We start from the raw sequence: 17,489 nt of genomic DNA, 5'->3' as shown, positions 1-17,489 counted from the left end.
TATTTTGAAAACACTTGGTTTTATTGCTGTGAAATGTCAAAGCACAGAGGAATTCTGACAATATTCAGAGATTTGTTTTATTTAAATCTCTACTAGTTACCATCTCTCCCTTACATTACTTAATCAAAAATCATTGAATTACCATTTGTAATGGTTCACCAGAACAGATTAAAAAAAAAATATATATATATCCAATAAATAATATATGTTGGTGTTCAAGAAGCATGAGATTCTTCCATGTTTACCTTTGCTGCTAGAATAACATTATCTTTCAACTGGGTGCACTATGTAATCAGATATCAAAAAGACTATTCATACAAAGGCTTACTACTTTTCCATCAGTTCAGTACCTGTCATACCAGATTCTTATTTGATATTTATTATAGTATGTCCATTGGCAATAGCAATATCCACACTTCTAAGATATTTTCTTACTGAAATTCCATTATAGTAATTTGGAAGGTGTCCAAAAGTATTATGGATTTTACAAAGAAAATGAGACAATATATATTACATAAACATATGGGGAGAACTGAGATACTCTGAAGAAAAATTAAGAAAAATAAGTACCTTATGTCAGAAGACACTGGTCATTTTAATCTGTCCGTGGCTGAGCTGAAGCAGAGAGAGGCAAAGGGAGAACCACTGAACAGGATTTGCTTAAACCCTCTGTTAAAACAGAAAGGAACTTAATGCACATGATGAAACCATCTTCTGAGAAAAGGCCATGAGAGGTGCATTTAAAGAAGCAGAATACTTTCACAACACCTGTGTCTCTTTGTGTCTGTATAGCAAGCAGAGCCAGACATACCTTCTTGCACTTCAATGTTCCCCAGTGATGAAAGCTTGCTATCCATCAGGTACAGTACATCTGCAGTCTCTTATTAGTCACTGAGCAGTTCAGTTATGTCTGTAATGTACTGTATTTTGCTTTCATTTATGTTTTCATGAACATTTAAATTGTAGACTAGCAAGTGCTCTTTGGTCATAACATCCTGATAAAAAGACAAGCAGGAAAAACTATTCTTATGTCCAGTTTGTAAACTTATAGTCTGATGCTTCTGATACAAAATATTAGTGTTAGATTCGCAGACTGAATTTGCCAAAGTCACATGTATAATAAATCAAGAAGTTATAAAAATGATTCATATTCTCAGGCTCCAGGTATTATCAGTTGGAGTCTGGATGACTATCAGCATGTTCACTAGTGGCTCAAGGGCAAGAAAATAATAAGATTTTGAAGAATAAGGCTAAAGATAATTTATAAACCATAGATTTAGCCAGCAAGTGTTGCACTGGGATCAATATTTTCAAAGAAAACTATGTAAATTATTTGATTTAATCTTGTCTAGTAGTCTAGTGGTGGCAGTGGTGATTTTCATGGGCATAAGGATTTTATTTGTGTCTGAGTGTGGCCTAAGCTACACAAAGGAAGAGATTAGATTTACAAACAGAGCAGTGGAATGAATGCTATATGGTATATTTTCTTTTCAGTACATTGCAGGATACATTTCTTTTCATACTTAGATTTTAATTTTGATATCTATTTGTATCAATAATTCTCCATAGCTTATAAGAAAAGCAGAAAGAAGTCCTATAGAGCCCAGATACTTGCTGAGGCCTGATAAAAGGGCATTAGGACATAATGAAGATTCTCCCCTCCCCTCCCCTCCCCTCCCCACTCCTCCCCTCCCCTCCAGTGCTACTGTAATAAGTTTAGTAGATATATCATTCATTTTTTTATATTTCTGCAGAGGAATTTGAGGGCAGATACTACCCCCATTCAAGCATCTATATCAGCATACTTTAGGTATTCCTGTCTTGCAGTTTTTCTTCTTATGGTTTCAAATTCTCTCCCTAGGGCATAACAGTTTGACTGTTAAGTAAGGATGTAGAGTCAGTGTTTGAGATTATCTGGTATGAACCACTTTAAATTTGCACTATGGACCATAATAGTGTATTAGCCCATCATAAGTCAGAGCCTTAAATGGACAGTCAGTTATAGAGCTGGAAAACAACAAAGAAAAGTAGATTGTATTAGAAATGGTAAAAGCTGTTCACAAGATGTCATGCTCCCTCCTTGGGAAGAAGAATTCTGCCCTGTTGCAGGCCCAAACTTTTGGATGTTGCTTAAAGAAAGGATTCATTTTCTTGTGATTATTCTGGCTTCTGTGGAAATTAGTTTCTGATCAAATCTAATTCTAACAGAGTTTTTTTTCCATCCAAACTTTTTAAACTCTCTTTAGAATTTTGTCATCAATCCTCCAAAAAGATATCAATTTGCTAATAACTGAGAATTTAGAAAGTTTTCCCAGAAGTAGGAGCAGTTAAGAGAGTTTTGTGGTTTGACCCTGACCAGCAGCCAGACACCCAGCCTGCCTTTCACCTACTCCACTTTCCTGAGGGATGGGGAGAAAAATGGAAGGAAGGTAAAAAGAGTCATGCATGGAGATAACGACAGTTTAATAAGAAAAGCAAAAGCTGTGCATGGAAACAAAGCAAAAGGAGGAATTCATTTACTACTTTCCATTGCAGGCTGCTTCCTGAGAAGCAGGGCCTCAGCACACCTAATAGTTGCTTGGGAAGACAAACAACATAACTCTGCATGTCACCCCCCTCCTCCTCCTTTCTCTGAGATTTAATATCTGAGCATGATGCCATATGATATGGAATATCCCTTTGGTCAGTTAAGTCAGCCATCTTGTCTAGGTGCCTTCCTTACCACTATGAACATACTGGTGGTGTGGAGAGAGGGGCTTGACAGTGCAAGCCCTGTTCAGCAGCAGTGAAAACACTGTTATCAACACACAACTGAAAAGCACAGCACCATTTTTCCTGCAATGAATAAAGTTAACTTCATCCCAGCCAGAGCCAGTACAGACATGTAAAAGGAAAATTTTCACTTCAAACATCCTAATGGTTAAAACTCACCTGTCTACCTGTCTTCCAAGATGTGGGGATGGAGGTGGGAGCTGCTTCTGAAAGAGGCTTCAGTCTCGTTGGCTGGAACATGAAATCCTCTGTACATATTAGGATAATTTGGGGAGATTTTGAAGTTGAAAGAGCTTCTTTTTGTCTGATTTTTCTAAGGACTTTATTTCCAATATTAACTCTGAACTGATAATCAAAGTAAGTGTCTGTTTATTTCACTAAGATAAATATGAACTCCTTAAGTCAGAATGAATTAATGATGCATTTATTAGTTTCCAATCAAATAATATAGCCTATTATAATGATGAATGTCTTGTTTGTTAGTCATCTATTTTGAATGGCATTATAGGTTAGAATTATTTTCAAGCAGTCATAAAATACAGCAGAGTATATACTGGCTTGTGAACCTAGCAGCAGGATACTCTATGATCCAAGTGCAGGTATTCTATAAAGATGATTTTTTTGTCTTTTATTTTTTAAAGGAACACTGATCAAATTTAATAAAAATACCTCAATAATGTTATAAAAAAAATGTTTCAGCAAAGTGTCATTTACATTCGTGTTATGAGTTCTGAATAATCACTGTAGGTCCTCTAGTCTTGGTATTTTAATTTCTGAAAAGTGCTCAGACAGAGCACTTAATATATTTACTCTTGTAGCGGACCAGATGATCTTGAAGGTCTTTTCTAACCTTAATGATTCTGTGATTCTGATTCTGTGATTCTAAGTGTTTAAATTCATAAGTGGATCCACTTTGTTTGCTCTTGTAAGCATATAGCATCTTTCTACTGAATTAGAGGAGTTAAAGAGGGAGTCAAATCATCTTCTCACTGTATATTACTTAGTGGATTTTGCAAAAAAAAATAAAAATAAATTCAGTAATTTGTGAGACTCGCATTTGGCTCTGATTTAGCAGGCATTGTGGAATGACTGTCACAGCAGCCAATATTTCTGTGTCTAAGGTATATTCTATAGTTACATACCAAATTTCCGTACATGAGTTTATATGATTCCATGTACCAGAGAGAAACATGAAATGATGTGGTAGATGTGATATGTATGTGGGAGAATAAATGAAAAATGAGAAACATGCTGCAGGAGACTCAACTATGATTGGAATGTGCGAGGACAGCTCCACAAGCTCTGAGAAATTTTGTAGGTTTTCATGTATGTTTTTGCATGATTTCCAACGAGTAAATTTTCCACAGTACAAATACTTTCTTCCTGGGACAGCAAGGTAACTTTTGTGTAAGACTTCTGAGGAAGTTATCTTTCACAATATTTATAGAATAGCCATAAATCTTAGCCTTGGTTAGGTAAGATGACAGGAAGAGATAAACAGATTAATAAATATTTTTTTCTAAATGTTTTACAGACATGGTGAGCCTGTTAATATTCACATCAGCTTGCAAAGTACATGGCTTTCCTCTACAATTTGATTCAGAGTGTACTTGATCTGTGGGTTGGCGATGTTTTGTTGCTTATTGGAGGAACCAGTGAGTTGATTGCCTTCATTAGCAATATTTATTTTAGAATAAGGTAATCTGTCCTTTAAAATTTTTGGAATTATTTGCATCAAAGTACTTAAGGCTATTTCTACAAATCACGTAGACATCTAAAGATTCATATTTTCTCAAGCTTACAGATGGGAGTATGTCTTCATGATTTTGAAAGCTCTTCTAGCTGCTATTCTGAGTCTTCAGGATTTGTATAACTATTAAATATGTGGACTTCAGATGCTGAATAAAAAGATGGGTCTCTCTCCAGACCATTAATAATTAGAACAACCTACATCAAATAAAACATTTCTTCCAGGCTTCATAGTTCTTATATTTCATATGTTCTGACAAGTAATTTATATCTATTACTTGTATGAGTGTTATATTTTAAACGTTTCTGTAATAAGCTACATGTTACCTGTGAAGATAGAAAATAATGCTCAGTGAGGCACATAACTTTCAGTTATGTAAGAAACACCCATGTTTCTACAATGCAAATGTGAGATACAAGATGAGTTAGATTTAATTTTACAAAGTAGACATAGTATCACACTAAGGTCTCAAACACTTCCATATGTAATTACAAAATAAAATATTTTAATGACCTTTTCTCCGTGTTTATATGGCACCAAGTAACTCATGCAAATCTGTCTTTAAAAACAAAAACACAAACCCTAGCTTAATAAAATAATAGCTTTCCTAGTGGGCAGGAGTGAGCAAAAATAGTTTTTAGAAAAGGTTAAGCAGAATTTCTTAGAATAAACGTATTTTATCAGGATAAACTACTCAGAATTTAACAAGATTCTGGTGCCTTTTGTTTGCTTTCTTATTTTTTTTCTTTTAGGTGTTTGATGTAATTCATTAGCAGATTCCATTAAAAATATTAATATATAATTGCTCTGGACAAGCATTTGTACTTTCCACCTTGTCACTACTTGTGATAAAGACTTATTGCAGTCACAAAACTACATTTTAGGACACATTCTACATCTTTCAATATTATTATGGCCTAAAAATGCAAGGTGCCAGTGCAGAGAGAAATATTTTCCTTGTGCATGAAATGGAATCTGTGTAAGATAGAGGGAAAGCCACCTCTGAGTGACAGAGAACATCATTAAACATTGTAAATGAATTTAGTTTCCAGTAAGCCAAGATGTATTGATACACTTTTTCCCACCTCATCATAATCTATGCAGTGTATAATGTCATATGAAATGCTTTAGTGATTCCAAAGAATTACTCTAAATTGTATGAACTACTCTTGCAGAATATATAGTGTATTATGGTTTTGCTGATTCTTTTATTTTTTCCTAGTTATATTTAAAATATTTATATTTAATGTGAATCTTAATGACAAAAGCAAGATAGATTTTTAAATGAAAAATCTATTCCTCTTAGTTTCAGACATTTCATAGCTTTTGACGCCAGAAGAAACCCCTAGATATAATTTAGTTTCCTGCATAGAAATATTAGCAAAGGTCCAAAACTAGGTCTATGTGATGTATAAAAAAGCTTACAAGAAGAATCAAATACTAATTAGATGTTTGCTTTCATTTTTTCTCTATCAACAAAGAATAAATAAATAAATAAATAAAGGTTTGTTTCAGTTTAATAGAATTTTATTTTCAATATTTAAAAATGCAAAGAAAGGTATCTGATTGGATTTAATTCAGTGTTGGGAGGGGAGGGGAGGGGAGGAGGGAGGGAGGCTTACTAGCAAGAGTAAGAATCATTTATTGAAAATGAACTACATCCTTCTTGACAAAAGCCTGATAAGGGTGTGGGTATGGGTGGAAGAAGAGGAGACAGTAACAAATCTATGTGCATCACAGATAAAAAATTCTAACAATAAATATTTCTGAGCCTCCCATCAACCTCCTCCACCGTATTTCTTTGTAATGATTTCCCTGAATTATCTTAGGAGAAAGAACAAAAATCCCATTAGATGGGAAAGAATAACACTATAATTAGCAGATAAAATAATGGTATTAAGCAGCAATACTCTAGCAACTCACTCTGGTCTTCCTAATTAGGCATCTCTCTCTGCATGAAGTTGAAAATACAGATAACATAACAACATAACGTAAAGGGTAAAAGGGCCCATTTTGCTGGTAGACAGTGAAGAAAAAAGAAAGAGGAGAAAAAAAAGAAAATCCCAGAACACCACTTACCCTCAGTGATCTGTAACTGCTTCACAAATTACACTAAAAATTATAACAGATTTGTTTTCAGAATATTTGATCCATTGTAATGTCATCTCATCCAGTTTTCTTGGGAAAAGCATCTCAGAGTAATGAGAGTCTAAGACCAGGGATAAAATGTTGACTTTGTGTTGTCTTAATTGGGATAATAGCTGTGTAATTGTTTATTTAGGCAATTAGGTAAAATCTTTCTGCCCATTCTCAGCTGAGCTGAGCTGGGTTTGGTAGACCAGTAAGTTTCTTTTTATTTCAATGTACATAGCAGTTTCTCTTTACAGTCGTATATTTATTTGATATTGCTTTATTGTTACATTTTTATATTTTAATGCTTGAAGTTCAGTGTAAAAGGCTTGAGCCTGTAAGTCCTTACGTACATGAAGGACATATTGAAAAATGCGCACTGAGTTCACCAAGATTTCTCCATTACTACCTTAAGGCAATGCAAAATTAGTATTACAAGTATAAACTGAAAAGATAGATGTCATACTTTCATATGTCCCATGAGCAAAGAAGACTACAAAACGGGCCTGTATATCATGCTCTGAAGGTGGGTGGCACATCTGAAAGAAGCAAAAGAAGTATCTATTTTCCCTTGCTGAGGTTAACAAGAACCTGGAAAATCCAGGCTTTAATATAAAATATAATTTATCTTACAGCATGAACCAAGCATAAATCTGTTGCTCAGTCAGTAGTATACAAAGCCTGTAAAAGAAAGAATAAATGATTATGATAACACTCCCTTTGTCAATGAGATGGTATATTTGTTGTCTCTCTGTAAAGGTCAATTTAAGTACCAGTATTGTTAGTTTATTTCACCTGTGTAGAAGCAGTGAAGAGCTGTTCCTCAAATGATGGAAAAGATTCCCAGTAGGATTTGAACAAAGACTTGTTCATTATGCTAAAGGACATTTTGCAATAGACAAATAAAATCTACTGTTACAAACATAGATGGTTAACAGCATGTGAGCATACATGCATGAAAGTACTGCTATAGCAGACCAATCTAGGCTAACATTCAAAGCAATACTGATACTGCTGCAGCTAAAGTAGCTTTAGCAGTGATGGGATTTTCTTGTAATAATTCTTCAGTGTAGACAAGGCCATCTGAATGAAAAGAGTATGCAGCCCATTTGATCTCTTCTTGGCTTTAATTACTCATCTTGCTTTCACATCAGTGCTCCTAGGGATCAAGGATCTTTGGAGGAAAACAGTTCTAAGTAGTCTGAAACTTACTACCCATATCGATGAAAAGAAATGAGTAGTAGTTGCTGTCGTGATATTATTTTGTTTTGTTTTGTTTTTGTGTTTCTTTCCTAATATTTTAAGTTTTATTACACCTTTCCTTTAAAAATAAGAAGTTAAACAATAGATTAATAGCTTTATGGACAATTAAATTAAATTTTATATAACTTAATTCGAAAATTTAGGAAGTGAAAAAAAAACAGTTTTCTTTGGAAAAATATTAAGAATTTAAAGACAGGAGGTACTGGGAGTCTCAGACTTTATAATTTTATAATTTTTGGTATAGCTAAAGATTTTTTTTCCAAAGGTTTTAACCCATAAGTGAAAGGAGAGGTACTCTATTGTTTTAGCATAAAGTTCACAGAACAGCTCTTACAAACCCATATATTTCAGTAGTGTGGCATTTTCCTATTTTTTGAAGTGAATAAAGATTTGGTTTTTAACTATGTATTGTGAGCATACCTCTTTGAAGCAGTATTACTCCTTTGTCCCAACAGTAGTTTGGTATCTGTCAGGCTGAGCAGAATGAACTTTTGGTTCAGTTCCCCATGATGTGATATCTCAGATTGAACAGTTTCCTTGCAGCCTGGAGTTTGATTTTCAAACTGCTCTTTTTTTTTTGGAGGGGAAAAGGGGTAATAGTGCACAGTGGGAAAATGAGAAAGTCTTGAAACTGTGCAACACTGCTTAGCAATTGGCAAAATACTGGTGTGTTATCGACAATGTTTTAGTCACAAATTCAAAACATAGCACCATATGGGCTGCTGTGAAGAAAATAACTTATTTATGAGATACCAAACTATTTCATATAATATATTATTACAGTCTATGAATTCATTTTAAATTTTGCATCACACAGCTTCTAAAACAGAAAAGATTCCAAATCTTCTCCCAATACTTTCAATTAGTAAAAAGAAAAGTACAGCTTTTAATTCAGATATTACTTTATATAAAATCCTCAACATGAAACAAATGGACTTGCATTTGTTGTTTGAAAAACTAAGCAGGATTAATATGATGTACGTTGAAGGTATTAAGTACCTTGATTTTATCATCATGAAAAAACTATTAGTTTTTCCTTGTTATAGAACTTTACTCAAAATACATATATATATATATATGTATATATATATCTTTTTTCTTTCATTTTATTTATTTTATTTAGCTATATTCTTGTCTTGCTCCCTTTCTCCCTTCCTTCCCCTCTTTTTCTCTCCCACCATCTGTTAAAGAAAGAGTTATCAGAAAAGAAATCTGTTAAAGAAAAAGTCGCATCTTTGTTATAGCTATCAGGCACTGAGCAGGATTTTGCCTGTTGATATTTCAGATAGAAATCTGTGAATCTATACTTGTTCTGTAAATTAAATAGTTAAATGCACAGAAATTTCTCCCCAGAATAAAATATTTTTAGTAATCAAATATGAGTCTGCAGCTACACAATTTTTTTTCATATGCAAAGGAGGATTATCAGAAGGAAAATACATGTAATTTATGAAAAATGAGTAATGCTCAATACTGACAAGAAGGGAAATGAGAGTTCTATATACTAAGACTAACCATTTTCTTTAGAATAAACATAGCTGTTCCTAGAAAAGGAACTATTCCACATCACTTTTGCCTGCTTTTCTACAGTTAATTTCACTTTTCTTCAATAAACCTCAAATTCAAGACTAATCAGATGTGTGGCATATTATAACACGCACTCAGAGGTTCTGCAGATACGTCAAGACTGGATTTCTGGACTGCAGAGCTAAGTTTATTGTTCCTAGAGAAGTGTGTCATTCCTAGAGAAGTGTCATTAGTTTTCCAACAGAGGAGGGAAGCTGTATGAGGCTGATGTGTACTGTACATAACATGGTAAATTTTAAAACACCTGAAAATGTTTAGACAATGCATTTCTTTCTCTTACCTATATATAGACGTATGCTGTATTACCAAAAGTCAATATAAATCAAAACATCTTTTTAAAAAATAAACTTATCTTGAAGAGAGATTTCTATTAAAGTTACTTTGAGTGGTAACATGCACCACTCTATGCATTTTCATTCCAGTTACACAGAGCTATTTTCCTAAAGAAAAAATGACAGACTTGAATAATGGCAGATTTGCACAGATGTAAACGCAGACATAGAGAGAGAGAGACACTGAGATGACATCATTGCACATACAATCTTCATTGTCCATGAGTATAATTTATATCATTTGCTGGTATTGTTTATTTTCTTACTTGACTTGGAAATGAAAGTTAAATAAAAGATGCAGACTATATAATAGTCTTATGAGCAAGTAGATTTTTGTTCTTGTAAAGGAAAACAGTATGGATTTTACTACTTAAAGTAGAGCAGTTTTTTTACTGAGTCAAGGCTATTTTCTCACCTTATTTTTAATTATGGATAAGTACTGATTCAATTTCACTTGTTATGCAATTAAATATTTTCTGCAATTCTTGTCTGTACAATACTGCCTTGTAAGTCTTATATTTTCAGTTATCAATTATTACTTTTTTGATTAATCCGCCTCCCCCAGATATTAATGGGTCATAAACCATAAGTAAAATTAAAAGTTTGAAGAAAATTCTAATAATTAAATTATCTCATTTCAGTGATCGGTGAGGTTTTTCAAGACTAGAATATTGCAAGCAGAAAAAAAAAAAAAGAGTATTAATGCATTGAATAAGATTAGTGAATTGTCTTTATTACATATATGGAAGCCTAATCCTTCAGTGGTATCTGTCTAGTCATTAAAAATTAGTATTCTGATAGAATTTAAGAAAGTCAGGATTCAGGAAACTGACATGAGATGTTTTCCTTCTGCTTCAGTGATGCTTCCAATAGTGAAAAATTGGTGGACAAAATGAACAATGGCACTGGCTATAGAAAGAGCTATTTCATGCACAAACTAAACAAACTGCAGACCTGTTAGTTTAACCTCAGTACCTGGAACAGTTGTGGTGATTATTCTAGGGGGTACTAAAAGGCGGTTAAAGAGCAAAGCTACTATCAGGCATAGTCAAAAAGGGTTCATCAAGGGAAAGTCCTGCCTTAGTCATTTGGTCTTCTATGATAAGGTCACCCACTTGATGGATGAAGAGAAGGAAGTGGATATAACCTTTTTGGATTTTAGCAAGGCCTTTGATACCATCCCTCAGAGCATCCTTCTGGAGAAATTGTCCAACTGTGAGATAAACAGGTTCACACTACGCTAGGTGATGAACTGGCTCAACAGGAGATCTCAAAGGGATACATCTGGCTGGTGACCAGTCACTAGCAGTTGACTCAGTTCTAGGCACAGTTCAGGGCTTGGTTCTAGGGCCAGTTCTGTTCTACATTTTTATCAGTGATCTGGTTGCAGGAGTGGAATGCATCCATAGCAAGTTTGCTGATGATAGGAGGCACTAGGAGGCACTGTTAACTCCTTGGAAGGATGAGAGTCCTTGCAGAGGGATCTAGATAAACTGGAACACTGGGCAATCATCAATGGCATGAAACTCAAAAGGGAAAATCCTGAGATTTGCACCTGTGGTGGAGTAATGCTGGAAACAGATAAAGACTGGGAGACACATGGCTGTAGAGCAGCCCTGCAGAAAAGGATTTGGGGGTACTGGCCAACGGTAGACTCAATACAAGCCAACGGTATGCCTTGGCACCCAAGAGGGCAAGCCTCATTTTGGGGTGCATTAAACACAGCACAGCCAGGTGGTCAAAAGAGGTGATCCTCCCTCTATCTTTAGTGCTGGTGCAGCCTCAGCTTGAGTATTGTGTGCAGTTCTGGGCTCCACAATATAAAAAGGATGTTAGGGTACATGAAAGCATCCAGAGGAGGGCAGCACAGCACGTAAAAGGGCTGGAAGGCATGTCCTATGAGGAGGCTGAGGACACTTGGATTGCCTAGTCCAGAGAAAAGAAGGCTGAGAGGAACTTCATTGTTCTCTACACCTTCCAGAGGAGGGGAAGTGGAGACGGAGGTGCTTGTCTCTTCCCCCTGGTAACCAATGACAGGATGAGCAGGAAAGGCACAAAGCTGTGCAGGGGAAGATCAGACTAGACATTAGGAAAACCTTCTTTACCGTGAAGGTGGTCAAACACTGAAACCTAGAGAGGTGGCTGATGCACCATGCCTGTCAGTGTACCTGAGTGTACATTTGGAAAATGCCCTCTTTAATATGCTCTACCATTTTGGTTAGCTCTGAAGTGATCAGGAAGTTGGACTTGCTGATCTTTGTAGGTCCCTGCCGAGTGAGCTATTCAGTTCTATTCTAACATGAATTGTCAGGTTTGTACCCTCCATGTGCTTTTCATTTACCAAAGACCCATACATTAAAGTATCCAGACAATACACTCTGAAATGCAATTTATTGATGCTTCATTTTAGGATGATATCACACAGACCAAAAGAGTCCACAAAAACTTATGCATACATACTTGCAGCCTTAGTTTGGATCTGGTCTCACTGCTAGGAAAAAAATGTAATGGGCAGGAATAACACTATTACAAATTTTCCCATTTAGATAAAGTCTCCCATCCTGTATGTCCATGTGACAATCATTTCTTAAACCCCAAAGGAAATAATTTTCCTTTACAAACCAAATCCAGTACATGTGTTTTAGCTGTGTATGGCTGTCGCACTGCATACATATTAATTCAGGTTATATTTCAGTGCAGTAAACCAAGAGAAACTTGTCTGTTACATGCAGTACTTATTTGATTTATTTTAAGCAATGGTGACTGGGATAAAAGGTATAAATAAATAAATAAATAAATATGTTCAAACACTGTATGCATCCCACACAAATCTCTATGAACAATTTCTCTGACAGCCTTGTTCCAGCACAAAGGAACAGCAATTTCAAAGAAGGGAGCGTGGCAATTCTTTGCAAGATAAGATAGTTTTCCACATGCCTGGATTTTAAAAAGCCTCTTCCTCTTTTATTCATGTGTGGCATTCATTGCTTTGTTTAAATAGCAGCATCTTTTGAATGTGAAGTTGTTTATACACATGTATATGCATTTCTTACCTACTTGGACAATCTTGAATGTTATTGTCCCTTTGCTTATTAAACGTAATAGTTTATACCCTAAGTAGTGGTTGTGAAATTTCACCCATTGTGTCAACACAAATATTTGGTAAAGTGAAAGTAGCTATCTCACAGAGCTGGTTGAATTGGTTTTAAGAAGCAAATACAGTCTTTAGTGGGTTTTGGGAAATAACAATTGAAACAGGAACTTCAGTATTTTCATTATCTGAAAAAATCTTGCATAATTTGAAGACAGAAACAAATATTCTATCAACTCATTTGCAAATATACGGCTGCTTTTAATAACGTTAATACGGGCAAAATGCGCTGATCTAAAAGAAAAGATATAAATATATTGTTATGAAGCCTCCAGGTTCATACAAAAATAAAATCTAATGGATCTTGGAGACCTTTATTTTCTTGGAGGTATATTCATACTATACTTTGAGCTTTCCAGACATTTCGAACTGAAAAACAAAACTACCATTTCCTTCCCTAACTTAATTTGACCCCATTACTGAGCAAGAGATTTAACTTGTATTTCCCCAATCTTTAAGTGAGTCTTTTGACGTCAGTCAAGACATTTTCTGTCTTGAACTGTGCTGAATCTTAATCAAGTTTACTCACAGGGAATTGAGCAGCGGTAGAGGTTTTACCATAAACTCAGGCTGGCATTCAGAGTCCAGCGGTGACTCAGTGGCCTTGAGAGAGCAGTTCAGAGCCCCGCTGGAGGTGCTGAGCGTGGGTAGCCTGGCTGCGCCCACAGTCCTGGTGATAGACACTGCTGCCCCCATTCCCAGTGGCCTGTCCCTGTCGAGAGGCAGCACAAAGCTCCCCAACACCTCTACTGGTCCTGGGCAGGGCATCCAGGCTGTTAGTGGGCCGTCCCCAGTGCTCCCTCCCTGGTTCCTTCTCCAGGCCAAGAGAGCTGATCTCTCAATGCTTTTTTTTTTTTTTTTTTTCCTCTAAGCTAGAGGAGTTGATGCCAAGTGGTCAGAGAGCTGTGTGTGTGCTGCTTTGATACACCAAGGGTGCTTTCTTTAGACCTTGGGCTGAGGCTCCTGAGGACACTGCTTAACTTAAAGATCTGGGAATGCACGGAGGACTGCTGTCTTCTAAAATAACTCCTTGTATGTAAAACTGTCTGCGTGTTTGGTCTTGAGATAATACAGGACTGTTTCCTGCTCCTTACAGGCAGGAACCATTGTAACTTTTTGTTGTAGCACTGTAACTTTTGAGATAGGCAATCAAAAAATGTTTGAGGAAACAAAGCAATAGGTTTGGATTCTACTGTCTGTACTTCAGAGATTAAAAACTTGAATGAAATTTACCATAATAGGCCAGATGAAGTAAAATGCCAGTGGATGAAGAATTGTAATTGCAAAAGCAATATATTTCAATGTCTATGACTGTAAGTATTGTACCTGCTGGATGTTAGTCCTTCTTAATAATGCAACGTGAGGGAGTTCCTTATACTTTTCCTGAAAAGAAACTCTCATCTTTCTGGCTTCCTTCAGCTTTTAGTGATGGAAAGCAATCCAGAGCTGAGGAGACTGGACTGATGGTGCTGACTGTGCGGAGAAGCTTGACATGCATGGTATAGTGGAGGAAAAGCCAGTCAGCACAGCTGAGATGCCGTGAGCACCCTCACAGTAAAGAAAGGATCTTTAGGACTGTTCTGTCAAGTATGGAATTTGAAGGTCTTAAACTGTGCAACAGCAGCAAATCTTAAGTTGTGAAGCATGCTAGAAGTTATGGATAGGTCATGTCAGGGAGGCAGGGGGCACAATATATCACTGACCTTTGAAAGTGCAGCCTGATAAACACAAGAAGGAAAATCATTTGCTGGTAAAAGCAAATGTCCTGTTTTCTTGTCTCAGGCCAGGAAAAAAAGTGAAAGCCCAGTTAAATTCAGTTTTTCTAGTAGAATGTGATGTGCAAATAGGTTGGAGTAAAGCATACCTCACTTCAGCTTGGCTTTGAGCAAGTGGATTAGACTAGATGATTTCCAGAGATCCCTTCCAACCTTAATGATTTTGTGAGTACATGCTTTTACCGCCTGTACTACCTGTTACGGAGAGCACCTCCAAAACAATGTAGTTTTTCCTCCCAGGGAAATAATTACCTCTTTCTAAATAAATGCTTGTTGTAATGCAAGATGAGCATTTCATATTGCTGTATATTGACTCATTTGGGGATTTTCCTTCTGTGGATTATAAACAGAGTTGAAAGTGATACCAATGTAGTAGCAGATCCTTACATTTTTTACTGAGTGTTGTTTAAATAAAGCCACTGTTCACTTAAAAGTGACAACTATATGCTCTATTAAAATAACATACCATGTTAGAGTAAATGATTATACTTTCACTGAGGCAGAGAAGAACTAAATCAAATCATCTGAAAAAGTCCAGACTCAATGAGCTCATAACCATCTTAAATGTGTTGTTTGTAGGTTTATTTGTTTGTTTAAATATATGGACTGGAATACATACAAAGGAATGGGAAAAATACTCAATTAAGTTGCCATCAAGTTCACCACTTGATTGATGCAAGAAAGAACTTGAGGCTTAAAATTTATGACTTGCAAGTTAGAGGCTGATACCATTTCTTACACACACACACACACACAAACACACAAGTTAAGATGACATTGAGTAAAAACATAGTAGAGAATTGCATGATCTCAGATGTGCTGGATGTTAGGCAAGGGGAGGAAAAAATAGTTGAATTACTAACCTTAAATTATTTGCCTAACAAGTTCCAGTGGTTTTCTTTTATGATGCTGTGCTGTGAGACAGGGTATTTGTATCTAGATAATTTGGAAATACGATGATGAAACTGAAGATTATACATGCATTAAAGGTGGTCTTTAATGATACTCATTTGTGTGTCTTAGACAATAGTGAGGGTACTCAGCAGAATAAATGTGAGTGTCTCCAAGCCAGAACTCAGACTCAGTCTTGCACTCCTTGCTTTTTAGGGTCAAATAATGACAGCAAGATTTTTACTTTGAGATTTAGTTAAGTATAGCAGCCTTAAACTGTTTCTGCTGCATATTCCTTAATCAGTGTGTATGCAACTCCTCTTGAATGTTCAATTTAAATGTGAGCTCCATGGTAGGAAGAAATAAACAGCATGCATTTAAGAATGATTATGTGAATAAAGATATAGAATGTGAGTTAGAAAAAATAATTTAGTCTTGAATAATGAGTACTCTTAGAGCATCAAGACATTAAAGTACATGTATGGAAAGGTTATATAACATCAGATAATTAAATTAGGTAGCATTGGCTCAAAAAGATAAATTCTAAATCAGTATTTGTAGGTCAACTGTGCATCTTCCTGTTTTCATACACTTAGAAACATTAAAACAAGGGCTCCATCCAGTCATGAATATACTTAATGTTTTAATAGACTATCTTTTCCATTTCATAGCCCATTTATTCACTGAGTAAATAGAATGCTTGATGACATGGTACAAATCCTTTTTTCACTGCTTGTTGTTGTCGTTTTGTTTGGTTGTTTGTTTTTCATTAAGTAATGAGCAAGTTCAGCAGTTTAATATGGATTGAGATCTGTTCTGGCCATTTACTGTGTGAGAGTCAGTGTTGTCCTTTTTTATTGACCTGAAGCTCTTGTGATTTACTTTTTTAATAAACAGTAAAAGCATTAGTAGAGTCTAGCTATTTTCAAGTAAATTAAGTTCTTTACTGTACCTGCTATCAGAGTGTAATTATACACTTTAATGTTCCCATTGAGAACCAACATCAGATGACCAGTTTCACAATTAAGGACAGAACGAAATATATTTACAGTTGCAAGGAAGGTAAAATTGTAAATCAGCATGATAAAATACCAAAATGTTGGATTTCTTTATAATATACATATAGTTTTACCAAATTTATTTGACAGCACCATAGCTGGAGAATAATAAAATATAAAGAATATTTTGCAGCTTCTAGTGCATAGTTGCAAGATGCTTGAAATTTGACTTTTACAATCATATATGATCCTTGTAATGGTGTAGATAATAAAAACTTTTTAAAGTGTAAAAACTCACATAACAAACTGCTTCTGTTTTGTCCGTTTGGTAAATGCTATTGTACTATGACCTGGAAAATTATTAACTGAAACATGATTGTTACAGCCAGAAAAACTGAAGGAGGTTTTAGCAAAATTAAATGATTTTATGAACTAATATCTCTCACTTTGTCACTTAAGAATACAGATAATGCCAGTGTAACTTCAAGGAAATGAAGACTGTGCATTTTAACTTGCATCTACTTGTAGTTCAAAGTTAGTTGAAAATATCCAGGGTTTCAGGTTTAGGATTTAACAGGCCTTCAGCACAGCCTTTGATTATTATTATTTTTTTTTTCCCTAATTTAACCATTTGAACAAAGTTATTTTAAAGAGGAGAAAGCATGCACCAACAGTATTACAAATTATATTTTCAGGACAAAATACTTCTGTTATTTATTTATTTATTTATTTTTATAAATTATCAATACACCATGCAGATAACTTTAGAGATTTTCTGGTTGGAAAAAAAAGGAAAGAAAAACTAGTTGTTCGGTAAATTAAATAACTGGAATTTGGATG

General features: G+C 35.3%; 1 protein-coding gene across 1 annotated transcript in view; it reads left to right on the top strand.

The window, feature by feature from the left end:
- The window catches only part of CNTNAP2 (contactin associated protein 2), a 1,162,302-nt gene that overhangs the window by 531,082 nt on the left and 613,731 nt on the right, over nt 1–17,489 (top strand). The window lies entirely within an intron of this gene.

The sequence above is a fragment of the Cygnus atratus genome, chromosome 2 (assembly GCF_013377495.2).
Source record: "Cygnus atratus isolate AKBS03 ecotype Queensland, Australia chromosome 2, CAtr_DNAZoo_HiC_assembly, whole genome shotgun sequence".
NCBI lineage: Eukaryota > Metazoa > Chordata > Aves > Anseriformes > Anatidae > Cygnus > Cygnus atratus.
This window is presented reverse-complemented; position numbering and strand designations above follow the sequence as displayed.